At 34.9% G+C, this 19,674-nt stretch overlaps 1 pseudogene; it reads right to left on the reverse strand.

Annotated features, from left to right (window-relative positions):
• The window catches only part of LOC149224834 (C4-beta,C20-epoxidase-like), a 38,313-nt pseudogene extending 21,556 nt beyond the window's left edge, over window positions 1-16,757 (reverse strand).
• Between the last annotated feature and the right edge of the window lie 2,917 nt (window positions 16,758-19,674).

Genomic DNA, 19,674 nt, shown 5'->3' on the forward strand with positions numbered 1-19,674 from the left:
TGTCCATTCCTTTAATTTTTCAGTGGCATGTTTATTTCCCAAGTTAATGAAGCTGCCATATTACTCTGCAAATTGTTTTAGCAGATATGGATAATTTAGGCCTTATGATTTGTAAGTCAAAGTTATTTTCACATAAAGAAATCGTTGTTGATATGGCACTGGTTGTCTTCCTTCCCTTTTGTTCTAATGTCTTCTCTCTCAATTTAACAATCTTCCTTGATTGAAAGAGTTGTGGGTACATATGATCCCTGACGATCATTTAGTTCAATATTTGATGGCCTTGAAGCTCCTAAACCCAATTTCATGTTGTTCTTGCCTGTACAATAAAAATGGTCCCATATCAGTCACTATTTCTTTGACAACGGTAGTGTAAACACAAGAAGTAGCATAGAGAATATGTCTTAAATTCAAGATATTAAAAGGAATGAATGCAAGGTTTTAGAGACAATTCAGATCGATCCAAAGAAAGATGCAGGAAAATGTAATATTTTCAAAGGAAAATGGATCATATCCCAAAAGGGCCTCTATACAAAGGCAAGACCTATCATATATTCAATGGATAGTTGCTCTGACATGGAATACTTGTAACAGAGATGGAAACCAAATGGTTGCACCCTGCCTTGTTTCAATTTTAACATCATTCTTAGAATTCGTAAGAATTTGTGCACAATTCTGCAGCACAACAATTATTCGATAGAATGCCTGAAAGAGATGTGGTGTCATGGACTAATCTTGTAAAGGGATATGGTCAGACTGAGTTGGAAAAGGTTATAAGATATTTTAAAATCTTAAGCCCAATGCATGCCTTCTCATATAACAATCACATTGTCTAAGATAATTCAGTTTGTCAGATAAATTTTGTATCTTTTGGGTGAATTATGTTAGGGCGGGTAGAATCTGCCATGCATAGCTTCTCTTGAAATCTTATACACGCAGCCTTAAATAACTATGCTCTTCTGACACTGTTTTTGTGAATATCCTAGCAGAGGAACATTTGCACATCTTATCTTGATATAGATAGAGTTCCAGTGTTAAATATCTGCTAACTGATCTGATTCTAGGTTGCAGAGATTAAGGATCAAGATATAGTGTGTCGTGTCAAAAACAGTGCAACTCTTGTTGGTCCATTGTTTAGAATGCATGCCACTCAAGTTCATGTTGATCTTCTGACACTGAGTGATACAGATAAGCACGTAAGTAATTGCAAGCATGGATATTACTGTGTTAGTTGCCAATATAGTTATAATTTTTTTAGACAGAGGGTCCATGGTCATGACTGACTGGAATTGTTTTAATGCTACAATTTCATTTTTAGCACATAGAACTACAATTGGGTAATGTCGAATGGTTTAGTTTTTTTTTGCAATTGATGGGTCAAAATTCACTGTTTTTTCTAGGTTTTCAAGGCAGATATTAATGAATACTAGCCAGGGAAGAGTCATCAATGAAGATTTCATAAATGTAAGAGTTACCTAAATATGGGTTGAGAAAAATGTCTGTGTGAAGCCCAATTGGTGTAGAATTTATGCCAATATTAAGCACGTACAAATTTTGTAGGTTGCATGGGCATAGATTCTCACTGATTTCAGAGATTATTCTTTTCCCTTCGGCATTATTTGCCTTTCACACAGTTTGCTTTGCTTTGTTTAGTTGTGTGTTGGTAATGAAATTGTGTTTTGCAGTCAGCAAAAGTCTTGAAAGTTGTCTATCAACTGGAAAAAATATCAGAAGCAAACTGTGACAGCATTCACAGAAATAAATAGCCATGAGATCATATATCCGACATTAACTTATCAAGAAAGAAGGTTCAGAACATATACTGTTTCCACAGAAATGGCAGTACTCTTCTATTACTTTGCTTCAAGGATAGGGCATTGTTTCAAAGAATATCCCTAATGAAATCCGTTGAATTAATATATGAATTTAGGGTATCAAGGTTCAGAACAACATAATGTTCAAATGTGAAGCCAATGAAATTATATAAGATTACCCTGCTCCTTTCTTACTAATTTTCTCTTTATAAACTAGCCATTTGGAACTTTGATGTTACACATTCAAATTCTAGTATCATCCACCTGTTTAATTCTCACCTTGGGGCATCTGCAATATTTGACGACATAATGCCTTTAGAAGCACATAGTTTGTTTGACTACCTGTCCACTAGTTAGTTTGTCTATGCTCATTATGGTAAATTCGATCTTACACCTTGAACAGGCTTTACTTGTAGTTTACTAAATCCAATGGCTGATTTTTTGGGTATCCGACAATTTATTAATTCTCACCTCGGGCTATCTTTGACAACATAATGCCCTCTAGAAGCTTATAGAATCCAATTTTTAACATATTTTCACTCTTTTTATCACTAGGAGTGCTTAATTCAAACAATGGTGAGACCATTTGGATGTTAGAAACCTAATGCTAATTTTCTATTTGTCCCCAACCTAATGAATATTAATATTGGTGATAGCATATCTTTAAAATGAACATATTGAGTTAATTTCCCTTATATAAAGGTCTTCCTTATTTATTCATAATCTTTGAATTTCAATTACATCATTGTTCTCATCCTTTGTTAAATGTTCATCAAGCAATGTCAGAAGACAGTATTGGCATCCATGAAGGACCTTAGGATAAACCTTATAAACTGAAAGCATGCAGTCTGTAACTAACATGAAATCAAAGTGTCAAATAAATTAATTTGTGCATTTGCTAATTGTGGTAACCCTCGCTCTTCAAATATTAGATAGTTCAAGCTTTGATCTCATGAAATAAATGTAACCTTACAAATTGCAGGGCACTAGTCTATTTTTGTGCTAAAGTTTATTGTGCGTCATGTGATTTGATTATGACAAGGTTTGCAATTTGATTTATTTTTGTTGTTTGTACTTTGAAGGTTATTGCATCTTGGGGAGTTCGCAACAACATTGACTTTCTTTCTTTGTCTTATACACGACATGCTGAAGACATTATACAAGTAAGAAATATGACATAAAATCTACATTCTTGCTCATGTTCTGAGCTTGTGATGTTACTTCTAGCAACTATGATGGATCTCACATAAAATTTTCTGTCAAGCTGTTTTTCTAGAAACAAGTTATAGCAACATCGTCCATGCTTTTCAACAGATTGTGCGCCAAGAGGGCATCCATGCCCTCTTCAGAGGAGTAACAACTAATATTATGTTAAGAGTAGTAAGAGCTGGAGTTCTTGCACTATATGATCAGCTTCAGTGACTAGTTCTGAGTAAGTTGAACAAGTCAATATTGATATGTAGCGGATGCATGGACAGTGTTTGACAAAATGCCTGAACGGGATGTGGTGTCATGGAATACTATGATTGTTGGATATACTAAAAATGGGTATTGTCAGGAGGCATTAAGGCTTTATGGCTGGATGCAATGGACAGCTATAGAGGCGGATCATGTTACCTTTTCCAGTGTACTTGGTGCGTGTGCTGGCCCAGAAGCTCCGCAGCAAGGAAACGAAGTGCATGGCCATGTAATTAGAAATGGGTTTGACCTAGAGGACCCCATAGGGAATGCTCTTCTTACTATGTTATGAATGTCCTAGCTTCTACGCATGTTTATCATTCCCTACATTAGTGTTCCTTGGCCTTGATTTATACTATATTGGAAAAGGTTATGAGATATTTTACAATCTTAAGCCCAATGCACGCCTTCTCATGTAACAATCACATTGTCCAAGATAAATCAGTTTGTCAGATAAATTTTGTATCTTTTGGGTGAACTATGTCAGGGCAGTTAGAACCTGCCATGCATATCTTCTCTTGAAATCTTCTACACATAAACTTAAATAATTATGCTCGAAATACCATCTATATCAATGAAATATGATCACATGACGTGTCACCATTGGCATACCACCCAATAACACTGCATTATGCAAATTTCTAGCAATACTATACTCAATGTAACCCCTATTCGACATTTTTTGTAAAATTATGGCCGATATGAAGAAATGAATCAGGTAGAAATTCAATCTGTCTTATGAAAATGCCACTAACTATCCAGGTATGTTTTTGCTATGTATGCACCCTAGATTACACCGATGCTATGTATGCACCCTAGATTAGACATCAAATATTTTACTAATCCCCTCTGCTTTTGCATTTTTCCATTTTTCTCTATCAAACATATGCTTGTCACAAAAGGCAAGTAATTGCTTATGCTTGCAGTCACACTATTTTTTATGAGACGATTTGCAATTAGCATTAAAATAATTAGTGCAAGAACAAAGTCCATTCGAGAAACAATGGAAACAATTTGCATCTCTCACAACAATTCCCTTCCCAGTGATCATCAGAATGAGCTTTGTGGCATTGTGGCAACGCCCTCAAACACGAAGGTTCTTGGTAATATGAATAGATGATCTAGCCATTTGTTGATGATAAAAAATAAACACCGGTAAAGAAACAAAATTGCATAAAAATTTGACTTCTTTCTTCTATGTTGTTGTTTCTTATGTCATTTGCATAAAATTTTGACTTCTTTCTTCTATGCTATTGTTTTTTATATCATTGCCTTACGGCGTTTCCTTTACAACATGTGATACAAATACTAGTTTTAAACATTTTGTTTTTTTTCGGGAACAATTCCCATCGGCTTGAATTGTCTATGATATTTCCAGTGATCAATTGTAAAAACCTTTATTGAAGTGTGAGCCATCGAATAAATTCGCAATTTACACGCAGGCCCACATGTAAAATTTTGAATTTCTAACGTGTTCCTCCAAAAACGAATGATAGTGCGTATATTATGTTATTTGTCTGTCCTATATTATATTGTTTCTCTACATGGTATTATCTTTATGATCAGGCGACATGGTATTATCTTTATGATCAGGCGATGTTCATGAAGCTGTAACGTATAGATATTTATGAGCCTTAAATCCTCTCTAAGCGATGTATTTTGACCGTTTGATGTTTTCGTTTTTTGTTTTTTCTATTTAATTATATTAATTTTAGTCCGATTGTAATTTTCAGTTATTTTAAATATGTTTCTAAAAATATAAATAAAATGTCTTTTAAATTGTTTGAGATTTATGTGTATAAATTATATGATGTAAACTTATTATTTTAATAAATTTTTATTTAAAATTGAGGAAAAAATTTATTCAAAAATATGTCACCAAAGACAAAACATCAAATTATTTCTGAACATTAGGAACCACAATTTTTCTGCATTAAAAATTGCAAATTGCAAATTATTTCTGAACATTAAGAACAGAAAATTGCAAATTGCAAATTTTTCTATATTAGGAACATGTGGATGCTCATTGTCCACTAACTGTACTCGTGGGTCTATCTCCATCTCATCTAGAAATACTCTGAACAAACCCATCGACAGACGAGATTGTTATCCTTTAACAATTACACGAGGTTTTCCACTGCAAAGTCTATTATTACTCAATGCCTGCATGCACTTGGAAACATAAGATTTATAAAGACCATAGTTCTCATCGCAAGTGAAACCTACATGGATTTTGAGGTTCATCATAGAATTATATGACTGTAAGACCATAGTTCTCATCGCCAGTGAAACCTATATGGATTTTGAGGTTCATCTGTTAGAAACTGCTATTAGAAACAGCAAAAGGCTCATTGCTTTTTAACGTTAAAGCAGTTTCTAATCTTAATGTGACCCGATCTAATCTTAAAGCATTTAGATTTTATCCTAAAGCAGTTTCTAATCTAAAGCATTAGATCTTAAGCGTTGAATTGGTATATGATGGACGTACCAGATTAGAGTTAAATAATATATAAAGGATTGGGTTCTCTCTCTCCCACACACAAGAGTTGCATTCTTCTCCATCAAGAAGCACATAAGGAAAGTGAGGGCAAGAGGAGAGAAACCGAATTCTGAAGAAGAGGAACAGTCAGGAGTCAGATCAAAGTAGATGGCAGCCATTACATCTTCCGCTGTTGATCAAGGTATGTCATCTCATATAAAGTTCTGTTTGTGAAATATTCGGTATTGATGATCTTTGGGCTGTAAGTTAAGACTTTTACATTTGGTATCGGAGCCAATCAATAACTGAATATTTCCTATGATTGCAATTGATCTGTTTTGTGCTTTACTCATGTGATTGAGCCTTCGGGAAATTGTGGGGTTTCATGAATGGTATCAATGTTGTTCTGTATGTACCAGAGCACGCCAAACCTTAAACGGCTTTTTGATTGTTCCCAACAATGGGTTTCCTTCGTTTGATTTTAACACTATGAATTTTCATGTTTGAGGAAAGGATTTCTCATCAACTGGTTGCTTCCTCATTTCTGTTTTCCAAATGGCTTTGAGAATTCACGCCTTCTTGTGTCCACCCGGTATTCTCCCATTCATAGTAACGGCTAAAGTCGATTCCAAAGAGTCTTGCCTGGTAACAGCAGCGTATCGCTAATGTATATTTCGACATTCACCCATCAAGGAAATGACTTGAATTTTTATAGTTATCTTCTGCATACGAGTGCGTGTATGACCATTCGATGAGGATAGTCCTTGCAGTATTTGTTTATGAGCTCCCATCCAAGTTCAATAAGGATTAGCTTGAGAACAGCCGTTGCGCCAGTCATTTGTTCGCTACAGAGGTCGCCATACACCGTGCTCGGTTGAATAGATCAGTGCGCGTGTTACTGTCTCTTATCATGTCACTAAGGTGGTCATTGCCTTGAGCTTCTCCATTGTAATTCGTTTGATAGCCCGGAGCACGCTCAATTTAATTCGACAATCATCGCCTCGAAGGAAAACTCATCCTTGGAACTGTATCATTGTTCGGTTGTCACAACCCTATTGCATGTCACATAACCATAACGTCGGAGCCTTTAGCTTCCATACATTGCACAAATTCTTGCTTGGACTAGAACTCTGAATTATGCTCCGCGGTGATCCTTGGGTTTCGATGCTATTTGTATTTTCGAGATGCCATATAATGATGGATCCAGGTCACCTAGAAAATTGCCGCATCATTGTGTGTTCGCTGTGTATGTTGGAATGAATATGCGGTGAATATAAGTTATTGAATCCTGGTAGATAGTCAAATTTGTGCACTGTAAGAAGACTAACAAAGCAATCATTTTTGTACAGAGTTGAGTAGAACTCCTGTAGGAAAGTTACAGTTTCGATTGAATTTGAAATTTGGGCATAAAAGTAATTGCTCTATGACTGATTGTTTTGCATAAGGTATGTGCTATAAATTATTTATGCACATGAGATTTATGATCACCAAAGTGGTCAAAATCAGAATGTTGTTTCGCATCAAGTATGTGTTATAAATCATTTATGCACATGAGATTTATGATTTTGTTAATCACCAAAGTGGTCAAAATCAGAATAATCATTTAGTGCATAATTGACATAACGATTATTGATAGAAATTGCCAGTTATAAAAATACCAATTAAAGCTGGCGTCACTAATGATAGAACCTGAGAACTTACCCAAAGGAAAGTCTTGTTCTATAACTAGTTGACATGATGAGGTTTAATAGATATTTTGATTAAATAAATATTGATCATCCAAAGATGTCAGTTCTATTTGATTGAATATATTTATTACCTGCTTATGTTTTGGTATTTAATTATGTTAAGTATAAGATAGTATCTACCCAAAGGAGTGCTATATTATACTATTATGTCTACATCTGAATCGCGTTAGTTATGAGCTTATAGTGATTTCATTTTTAATTTGCAGGAGTTACCATGAATACACATGCTTCATCTGTTACATTGTTCACTGGTGTTAATTTTTCTGAATGGAAAGAACAAGTCAATTTCCATTTAGGTATTCAGGATCTTGACTTGGCACTCCTTGTGGATAAGCCTGCTGCTCTTACAAGAGATAGTAATGAGGCAGAAAAATCACACCATAAAGCATGGGAACGCAGTAACAGATTGAGCCTTATGTTTATTAAGATGACTGTTGCTAACAACATCAAGTCAACAATTCCACAAACAGAAAGTGCTAAGGAATATATGCAGTCTGTGGAAGAGCATTTTCGTTCAGCTGATAAGTCACTCGCTGGTACTCTTATGGCAGAACTCACGACCATGAAGTTTGATGGGTCGCGAACTATGCAAGAGCACATTATAGAGATGACTAATATTGTAGCAAGGTTAAACTCCCTGGGACTTACAGTAGAGGATTCTTTTCTTGTCCAGTTCATCCTGAACTCGCTACCTTCTGAATATGGACCTTTTCAGATTAACTATAACGCTATAAAGGATAAGTGGAATGTTAATGAATTGGCCAGTAGTCTTGTTCAGGAAGAAGGACGTTTGAAAAATCAAGTGAATCACTCAGTAAGTTTTGTGAGTAATAAAGCTAGTAAAGAAAAGAAAGGAAAATCAAGTCATTTCAAGAAGAAAAAGGCACCTGCTAAGAATGGGCAGGATGAGGAAAAGAAGGAACTAAAGAGTGTTCAATGTCGTATCTGTAAAAAGAGACTTATCGTCTAATTCTAGAAAGTGGATATGTATTAAACTTATACAGTACCCTTTATGTACCTTCATTATCTAGAAACCTTATTTCCGCAAGTAAATTGGATATTTCTGGTTTTAGATGTATGATTGGATCTGGTTGTTTCGATTTATATAAGAATGCTGATAATGTTGATTCTGGTATTCTAATTGATGGTTTATATAAATTGAAACTGAATGACACTTATGCGAATTCCTTGTTGAATGTAGTAAATAATGTTGGATGAAAACGTAGCATGTTGAATGAAAATTCTGCTTTCTTGTGGCATAAACGACTAGGTCATATATCCAAAGAAAGAATGATGAGATTAGTAAGTAATGAAATTTTGTCAAATTTGGACTTTAGTGATCTAGAATTATGTGTGGATTGTATTAAAGGTAAACAAACCAAACATAATAACATAATAAGAAAGGAGCCACTAGAAGCAGCCAGCTTCTTGAACTAATACACACTGATATTTGTGAATGTCCTTGAGACGTTTGTAAATGAAGTTGAGAGGCAATTAGAAACTGGTAATGCAATATTCATTGAGAATGGTGAAGTCAGTGGGAGTACTAGAAGAGAAATAGTAGAAATAAAGGAAACAAGGGTAAATGTTACATTACCTAGAATAGTTCCTCCATCTACTATTACTCCAAATGTTGTTCCAGCTGTTGTATAACAACATGATGATAATGAACAACATATAAATGAAGAAGTACTTCCTGAAGGAAATGACTTACATAATGCTGATATGCATGAACCACAACAAGTAGCATTAAGAAGACCTCAAAGAAATCGTAGGTCAGCTATTTCTAATGATTATGTGGTTTATATGCAAGAATCAGATTATGATATTGGAATCAATAAGGATCCAGTTTCGTTTTCACATGCTGTAGAAAGTAAAGAGTCAAAGGAATGGATTAATGCCATGAAAGAAGAACTGAAATCCATGCAACAGAATGAAGTTTGGGATCTCGTTGAGTTACCACATGGCTGTAAAAGAGTCGGATGCAAATGGGTTTTAAAACCAAACACGACTCTAGTGGTAATATCAAACGGTATAAAGCTAGACTTGTTGCTAAGGGTTACACTCAGAAAGATGGTGTTGATTACAAGGAGACATTTTCTCCTGTTTCGAAAAAGGACTCACTAAGAATAATAATGACATTAGTAGCTCATTATGATTTGGAGTTGCATGAAATGGATGTGAAAACAACTTTTCTGAATGGAGATCTTGATGAGGATGTTTATATGGATCAACCTGAGGGTTTTTCTGTAGAAAGTAAAGAACAATTGGTGTGTAAAATTAAGAAGTCAATATATGGGCTTAAACAAGCATCCCGACAGTGGTATATTAAGTTCAATACCATTATTACATCTTTTGGTTTTAAGGAAAATACGGTTGATCACTGTATATACCGAAAGATCAGTGGGAGCAAGTTTATTTATCTGGTCCTTTATGTTGATGACGTCTTGCTTGCTGCAAATAATTTAAGTATATTGCATGAGACTAAGGAATTTCTCTCAACGAAAGATTACATGCTCATCCAATGAATCGGAAGTGATTGGATATAGCGATTCAGATTTTGCTGGATGCAACGATACTAGAAAATCGACTTTTGGTTACCTGTTTATGTTTGCTCAAGGTGCCATATCATGGAAAAATGCGAAACAGACTATCGTTGCTTCATCCACTATGGAGGCAGAATTTGTGGCATATTTTGAAGCCACAATTCATGCATTATGGTTGCGGAACTTTATTTCAGGACTTGCGGTTGTCGACACCATTAGCAAGCCGCTGAAAATTTATTGTGATAACTCTGCAACAGTATTTTTCTCAAAGAACGAAAAGTACTCTAAAGGTGCCAAACATATGGAACTGAAGTATCTTGTTGTGAAAGATGAGGTTCAGAAACAAAGAATGTCAATCATGCACATCAGGACAGAACTTATGATTACAGACCCTTTGACGAAAGGGTTACAACCAAGACAATTTAAGGAACATGTTCAAAGAATGGGTCTTGGTTGTATTAATGATAATTGATGTGTGACATTCTGAGCTCTTTTATGTGTTTCTGATATACAATCATGTGTTTCTTGTTTTAATGTAGTAATACGTATTTTATGTAATTTTAAACAAGAAAGAGTCTTATAAAGATATTATGTTTAATCATTATGATATAAGACATTATGTGGACCATTATGCTGTTTTATATAAATTATGAGTATGAATTGATGGATTGCTGGTATTGTAGTATATGGAAGGGAATGCATTGAATTAATAGTGCACAACCGCCATAACTCTCAGCAATTTATCATAGTATGATGTTCAACACTTAATATTATGAATAGTCGGGTCAAGTGGGAGAATGTTAGAAACTGCTATTAGAAACAGCAAAAGGCTCATTGCTTTTTAACGTTAAAGCAGTTTCTAATCTTAATGTGACCCGATCTAATCTTAAAGCATTTAGATTTTATCCTAAAGCAGTTTCTAATCTAAAGCATTAGATATTAAGCGTTGAATTGGTATATGATGGACGTACAAGATTAGAGTTAAATAATATATAAAGGATTGGGTCCTCTCTCTCCCACACACAAGAGTTGCATTCTTCTCCATCAAGAAGCACATAAGGAAAGTGAGGGCAAGAGGAGAGAAACCGAATTTTGAAGAAGAGGAACAGTCAGGAGTCAGATCAAAGTAGATTGCAGCCATTACATCTTCCGCTGTTGATCAAGGTATGTCATCTCATATAAAGTTCTGTTTGTGAAATATTCGGTATTGATGATCTTTGGGCTGTAAGTTAAGACTTTTACATCATCATGGAATTATATGATTGTAAAGGTCATGGAGAGAAATACCACTCTACCACTGCACAACTTAAACTACTTTTGAGATCCAATATGCCAATCATAGGCTTATACTCATTCGGATATTATGGAGCTAGAATTCACTATATTTAAAAATGTTAATTTAAAGTTGAAAATGTTATTATAAATTTAATTGGAGAATCAAATTGTTTTTATAAAATTATTTTATCGTAAAAAACGTAGAACTAAAATCAAAGTACACATTAAAATATAAATATATAAAGTACTGTATAATAATTTTATTGAAAAATAAAAGTTTTCAATTATATTCAAACAAAAATAAAATAACATTTTAATGAGAAAAATATTACTATATATTTGTTTTTTATATTTTTAAACCATTTTACTTTCAATTATATTTAAACAAAATTAAAATAACATCCTAATCAGAAAAATATTACTATATATTTATTTTTTATATTTTCAAACTATGTTAATTCCAAATCATTTTAAGATAAAAACATATTTTATATAATTTTAAATTTTTATTTTAATTTATTAATTATTGAAATGCCAAAATATAAGTATAAAAAGCTTGAATTTTTTTATCAATTTAAAAGTTTCATAATAATATTTAATTTATTAAATATATAAAATAAAATAAAAAAATATTATAAAATATTTTTAAAATTTATTTTGATTTTTTCAATGTATATATAGATTGTATTAATGTATCTTAAATTTTAATTCATTAATATATATTTTTTGGAGAGTGAAAAGTGTATTGTCTTTAAAAACTAGAGTTCACAAGATAAGTGAAAAAATTCACATGAGTCTCTCATTAAAGAGACATGACAAGATCCAAAAATGATCTGTGTAGAGGAGAGAGGACCAATGAGAAGTAGGAGATATGATGTAAACAAATAAAAACTGAGAAATTGGCTTAAGAAACATTGTGGAAAAGAGTCTCCAACATAGGAAGCATAAAACATAGACATATAACTAACTAGGCATTATGATTAGAATATGAGGTTACCACTTTAATGGGCCCTTTAGTGTCTTCTCCATTGAAGGGAAATGCCACGATGATCTTCAATTTGCTCCATCTTGCAAACTAAGTCCCTCAGATGTTGACGAAGATGCTCAAGGGAGTGGCTAATATATTTTGGATGCTTGTGTGAGTCCAAGACCATGTCGCCTAGTATAAACTTCATCTTCCAATAGAGATCAACAATTTGCATATATTTGTTGAAGCAAACTCTTGTGTATCCAATGTCTAGTATCCAAGTTTCCCATTCAGTGATAAGCTCCTTTTCTAAGAGAGGATGTCACTATGGTGATGCTTCCCCTTAGCAGATGTGACGTCTTCCTCAATGTGTCCTAGGGTGAGTTCATGATAGTGTGATGGAAATTCCTTGAGCTCATGGTGCATGCCAGTATTTCCCTTGTTGACCCGCTCTTGGTAATACGTTGCACCTCACTCTCTAACAAGCACATAGAAAATTCAAAGCAATAAAAAATCTTAGAAATAGGAAAAGATAGTTTAAAAATGTTTGGTGAGACAAATAGGTGGTACTTTCGTGGAGTGGAAAACAAAAACACATCACCTACATAGGTAATCCTCAAAAGTCAACTCAAGAGGAGGGAGAGGAAAGGAGGCAAACCCAAAGATACCAATCACCAAAAGATGCCTGGATGGAAACTTACCAAGGGCACCCATGAAAGACTAAGAAAAAACAGGAAATGCCACACTTAGGAAGGGAAAAATGGCACTCCTAAGGAGAAGGGCGGCTGAAAGACAAGAGCGATAGAGGGAAGCCATGAAGGTGAGCATGAGCTAATGAGAAGAAGGGACATAGATCCAGAAAAGGCCTAAATAAGGAGAGATAAACAGAAGAAAAGTGGTAAATTCAAAATTCTGAGCACCCTAGGTGCTCACCAACTTACTAGATAGCAAAAACTAAGAATTAGAACCAATTCTAAATTGCAAGACCATATTACCAATTCCAAATCATTGAAAAATATTTCTGTATGGGTGGAAATAGTGTCTTTAATAGAAAATATCTAGCAGTTAAACCCTTGTCCTAATCAAGATGGTTGTCCCATCATTCTAAAACACCCACAATCCCTTTCAACAACCTTTGCAAGACTCGTCCCGAGGAAACACCTCTACTAATTGTTATAGAGTTAAGGTTATAGGAGATATCTTAACTCATATTATCCTAATAACATTATTAAGTCACCCCATATTAACATCTCATTAGCTAAGTATTAAAAAGAATTAAAAAAATGAAGATATAAAATTATTGAAAAAAAAAAAAAAATCTAGTTATAATAATTTCTTTTCAAATCAAATAAAATTAACTAAAATCTATAATAATAAAAGTTCAATCTCTTTTTTTGGTTTATAATAAATTATATTTTTAATAATATTATTTAAATTTAACCAAATTTCTTTTTATTTTCATTTTAAATTATATTTTTATTATATATACCTGTGTGACTTCCAAAAAAAATAATTAAAAAAAAATAATATTGTTTTTTTAAAGGTTTACAAAGGATTTGTAACCGTTCTTTTTTTAGGTTGACTGATTGATTGTATTTAAGTACAAAGGAAAAATAGCTTTTGATTTGCAATTTTCTTGCGAAATTCCATTCCTCCTCACACCTGTTTTGTAATTTTTTATTTTTTTTCATAAAAATTCCATACAAAAAACTTCATTTCAACACAAAATTGTATATACAATGCTATTATTTGTAAGGCACACTTGTCCTATAATTTCTTTTTTACAAAAGTTCATTACAACCTAGAACTGTATATACAATACTATTATTCGTGAGGCAAGAAATTTGACTATTTAATTTGGCATTATGACAAACAATTTGACTATTTAATTCTGGATCGTCAGAGGCACGAAATGGTTTTGGATGGTTGTTCGAACTTAACACTCCATAATAACATAAAAATAGCATATTGCATGACCAAAGAGATCAAGTTATCTATAATGTATCTCCTAGGAAGACAATGAATGAATTGGGTGTGGGCTTCAGTTCCACCCAGTTTCCAGCCTTACTTAATACTTGAAGACCACCCACCTCATCTTTATGTAGTATCATAATGTTACCTCCATCTATATGAGACAAAAGGCCAATCGATCCGAAGGCTTCATCACATGATACTTGGTATTCCTTCATGTGGAACCAAACATTACAGTGCTCGAAGTGTGAAGCGTAGTAATTGCTCACTCCCAAACTAGCCAAAATAATCTTGTGAATACTATCAGACATCTCCTTCTTCTTCTCAACATACCTCTCAGATGACTTGGCTGCCATGATTAAAATACATCTACATTTATTAGTGATAACCAACTAGTTTTAGAGCAAAAACTTCAAACCCTATCAATAACTAAAACTAAATCCTAAGTTTTAAGCAAGAACCCTAGATGCTTAAAAGGTGTTTCCCTAAATGCATGGTAAAGGTATTACCAGAAGTTTTGGTTTCCTTGAGGCCACATGAGATTGTTGAACTCGTGTATAGCTTCAATGTTGGGCCTATTGGCAAGGCGAAGGAGACAAAGCATGAATTCACACGTAAAACACGAGATATTTCTCCTCTATTGATCACACAAAACATGATGCTTACAATGAACCCTGTGAAGGGTATTTATTCTTTTCTAACTAGCGACTTGCCTAAAATATCTTGACATGCAATCGCATGCAACCACTCACTCAAAGTTGTCTATCACTTAACTCGACTTGACTCAACACTCAATCACTCAGTTAACTGACTCTCTATATTTAGCCAACTCCACATGTGAGAGTAATTACTATTTTTAACACTCCCCCTTAATTACGACTGTATGACTCAACATAACTCAAACATGTCTGCTGGTCTGTCTCAGCTAGTCTTACAATGACTCAAGAATTTTACAATTTTGAATTTTCTTTTTCTTTGCTTCCAGACTCTATATCCTCGAAATTGCTTCATTCTCTGTTGAAATTTCTTGTTGTAGACTTTATTCACTTGTTGTTGCTGCAATTTTTCTTTGACTTGTCTTGAACTTGTTCTGAAAAACAATTGGATCATGTCTTCTACAACTTCCTCTTCAAATATTCATTCAACTATGGAGTGTTGCCAAAACATTACATGTTCAAATTGTCTTTTTTATTTTTCTTCTTACGCTTCATATTCTTGATTTTCTTTCTTCCATATTTCTTGATAGCAAAATCTTATCTCTTCTTGACTCCATTGCTGAAAAATGGTTTCGATGCATTCATCTTTGTTTTTAGAAACATCCATATCATTATTTTCACTTTCATGATTAGGTAATGTTTCTTTTTTCCTGTAATCTGCACACTCAAGATCATTATTCACCATTTCATTCAATTCTTTTATTCCGGCTGCTACTTTATCCTACTCTACATCTGCCTTCTTTTCAACTACATGGAGGTTGTCTTCCACTGTTATGCTGTTAGTGGATATTCTCATAAAGAACTATTCAATCACTTTATCCTGTTCTTGATCATCAACTGCTGCTAGATGACATATTGCTTCATGAGCAATTCCGACTCCTTCATATCTTGATGCTATAGTGGTAGCTTCAACCTTCAATGTTTCATAAAGCATTGCGCTTACCATATTTCCACAATTAATCCATGTTTAAAAAAAAAAACCACACATATCATCAACATAATGTTCATTCACACTATTGTGGGATATATGAGAATGCATGTGCTCATTTTCAATTTCATTGACATTTTCAACTTCACCAAATCCATCAATTGTGGCTGGATTCACCAATTCACATCTCACTTTGCAGTCACCATCCACATGTGTCTCATCACAGTGGGATTCACCATCATTTGCGTCATCCACATTATAATGGATTCTTTGAGCATTCATTTTCTCTTACTCTATTTCACATACAGAGGATTCAACTTCTCTCTTTGCAATCTTTGTTGCATCTTCTTCATCCATATGCTTGTTTGCATAATGGGTTTCAATTTTATGGTCTTGACAACCATCATCCACTTTTAAGTGGGGTTCTCCAAGCTTTGTTTGCCTCTAAGAGTCTTGCTCATATACTCTCAGATCTATAGCTGACTTCTTTATTTGCGACATAATCTGATGTTGCATGTCACTCACCCTTGCACCAAACTCTACTTTCAGGAATTTCCATGGTTCCTTGGAAGTTGTAGATTTTTCTACCCTGCACAAACACTTCTCATCCAATGCTTGTCTTATAAAATTCAATGCTAAAACATCACATATTGCGTCATATAGGTTATTAGGTTCGTACTCAATTAACTCTCTAGCTCGAAGAAAAGTTAACATCTTGATAATCCAATAATCAAAATATTCACCTATAAACATAGGAGGTGGTAGCAAATCAAAGCTATACCAATCACCTTCAATTTCTTCTTTGTCTTCTGCTAGACTTCTCAGTTCCTCGACTGCGGCCTGAACCTCTGTAACCATGGCAATGATCTTTGCCTCTTCTTTTTTATTTCTTTTCTTCATATGCTTCAGTCGCGTTTTGCAACCCATGACTGTTGTCTTTCCTCTGTCTTATAGTTGCTTTGCTAATTGCATAAGGTTGTCTTCCATATCGCCTCAGGAAAATAAATAAATAAATAAATCATGATTTTCAATATGCGCCCCCGTAAAGCACAATGTTCACCAAAAAACTGTCATGTTTGACAAAAAAACAATTTTTTTTACACATAAATGGACTTTTGCATAACCTTAAATTATCTTGCCAATAAGAAAAAAAAAAAAATTAATGAAAAAACCCAACTTCATAAAAATCTCAAAAATATATATGGAAATCCCTCCACCTTTATTCGTAATCTTTTCCCAAATCCTTTTAGTTTTTAAAAAAACCTTTTAAGAAACTTAAAAAAACTTTTTATCAAATCGTGTAGGGCTCCTTCCCATTTATAAAAAGAACTTCTAATTAAAACTAAAATTTTCAATAAAAACCTTAAAAAAATAAAAATAAAAAAACCACGGGACTCTTTGAATTTGGATTAAGCAAGCAAATTTTGACTCAATATGGCCTACGTGACTTTAGAAAGAGTAGGACCACCTTAGACTTTCGTACTTCCTGAGAGTTATCACTTCTTAACGGAGCAACGACAGTGACTATCAGCATATGGTGCTGCATCTCGGCTTTTATTTGTTAATCACGGCGGTGCGGCGGCTTTTATTTTTAAAGATTCGTTAGATTTCCGACTACTCTCCTCTTCCGGTGGCAGAAAAAAATCGACATGCTACGATGGCTTATTGCTCAACGGCCGACAAGCTACGGCTTATTGCTCAACCGATTTTTTACTTCAAACTCTACCAATTGTGGCTAAACAATTTCTAATTGTTTTTTTCGGGTTCTGATATCAATTTGTTGGGAATGAGGAGAAGACAAAGTATGAATTCACACATAAACATTACCTGCTGCTCTTTTATCGATAACACAAAATATGATGTTTACAACTTACAATGGACCGGGTGAACTTAACTCACTTTGTAAATGTGTTAGAAAACTTGCATAGATGAATCTAGCTAGTAAAGGTTGAACACACACCATTGTAGAGAAAAAACAATAAAAGAATCGAAAGAACAAAAAAGAATGATTGATTTAGAAAATAGGTTACAATGCTCATGATATAGCATTACTGGGTGAAGATCCCAAGGTAATGCGCCATAGTGGTGATCAATGAGAGGACTCAACACCTATAGCAAGTTCCGGAGAGAACTAGCCAGTTGCAGAGTGAAAGGAGGAGCAAATCAGGGACTAAATCATGCAAAAGAACTAGCGAGTTGCGAAGTGAAAGGAGGAGCAAATTAGGGAGAAAATCATGCAGAAAGGACCCTGCATGTAGTCCCATGCCTTAACTAAGTGTTCGCATGTACCAGTAATGAAGGTCCTTGGTGTGTAGTACATCCAACACCCCCCCTGAACACCACTATGGGGAAAAATAGAAAATGGGCCCTGGCAACTAAGGCCAAAGGTCACCCAAAATACAGTGCAACTTGTACTAAAATTGAAGAAAGAGAGAAAACCTCGTGGGAAAAACCCCCCTCAAAATACAATGTAATCAAAAGAAACGAGGAAGAAAAGATAGTTTCTAAGCAACTATGTCCTTCACTCTAAGACAATCGCACAATGAGTGAAACTTTTGCTCAATGAATGTCATGGTGAAGATGTCTGCAGTCTGTTCTGCTGAAGGAAAAAACTGCAAATCAATGACCCGATCATGTACTAAGTCTCTAATGTAGTGCATATGGATCTCTATGTGCTTCGTCCGCTGCCGCTATACTTGATCCTTGCAAAATTTGAGAGTGCTCTGGTTGTCACACCAGATGACAGTGGGCTGGTGGAACTGGATGTCCAACTCAGTGAGGAAGTGTTGTAGCCACAGAGCCTGAATGGTGATGTCGACTACTATTTTGTACTCGGCCTCAGCTGAAGAGAGAGCAATAGTAGCCTGCTTCTTGCTCAACCAACAGATAGGGCCAGACCCTAGACTAAGTGAATATCCGAAGGTGGGCTTACGATCAATGTTGTTGCCTGCCCAATCAAAATCTGTGAAGCCAAGGAGATTCAATGCAGTGCCTGCTGCATAGTGAATCTCGAAGGTGATGGTGCTCTGCACATATTAGAGGATGCGCTTGGCAGCATTCCGGTGTAGCTCTTTCGGCTCCTACATGTATCTCGAAACTGACCCTACTGCATATGAGAGATCTGGTCAGGAGTGGATGAGGTATAGTAAGCTCCCCACTAGCTGTTGGTAGAGAGTACTGTCAACTAATGGAGTGTCACCTCCATCCTCAAGGCGGACCCTAGACAGAAAAGGAGTCGGTGCTGGCTTGCAGTTAGTCATGTGATATCTCTCGAGGAGATCCCATGCATACTTAGCCTAAGAGAGTTTGATGCCTGTGGCATCTTGGCTGATCTCAAGACCAAGAAAGAAGTATAATGGACCCATGTCCATCATCAAGAACCTATCATGCAAGGCCCTCTTAACTGCAACAATGGCTGAAGCTGAGTTGTCAGTGATCAGGAGATCATCCACATACAAAACTAAGATAAGAAGAGAATCATGTGTCCTGAGCATGTAAACATTGAGATTAGACTTACATCTTTCGAAGTTTTTTTATAAGAGAAAAGAATCCATATTTGCATACCAAGCTCTTGAGGCCTGCTTAAGGCCGTAGAAAGACTTTTCAGTCTGCAGACCAAACATGAATCCTGAATGAAATCATGTGGCTGCTCCATGTAGATCTCCTCAGATAGGTCTCCGTGAAGAAAGGCATTCTTCACATCCATCTAATGTACTTCCCACTCCTGGGAAGCCGCAATGGAAATTTCAAGGCGTATGGAATCCATCTTTGCTAC

This window comes from Pinus tabuliformis, chromosome Q (assembly GCF_031772625.1).
Source record: "Pinus tabuliformis cultivar Carrire ecotype Pingquan chromosome Q, CPIR1, whole genome shotgun sequence".
Lineage (NCBI taxonomy): Eukaryota > Viridiplantae > Streptophyta > Pinopsida > Pinales > Pinaceae > Pinus > Pinus tabuliformis.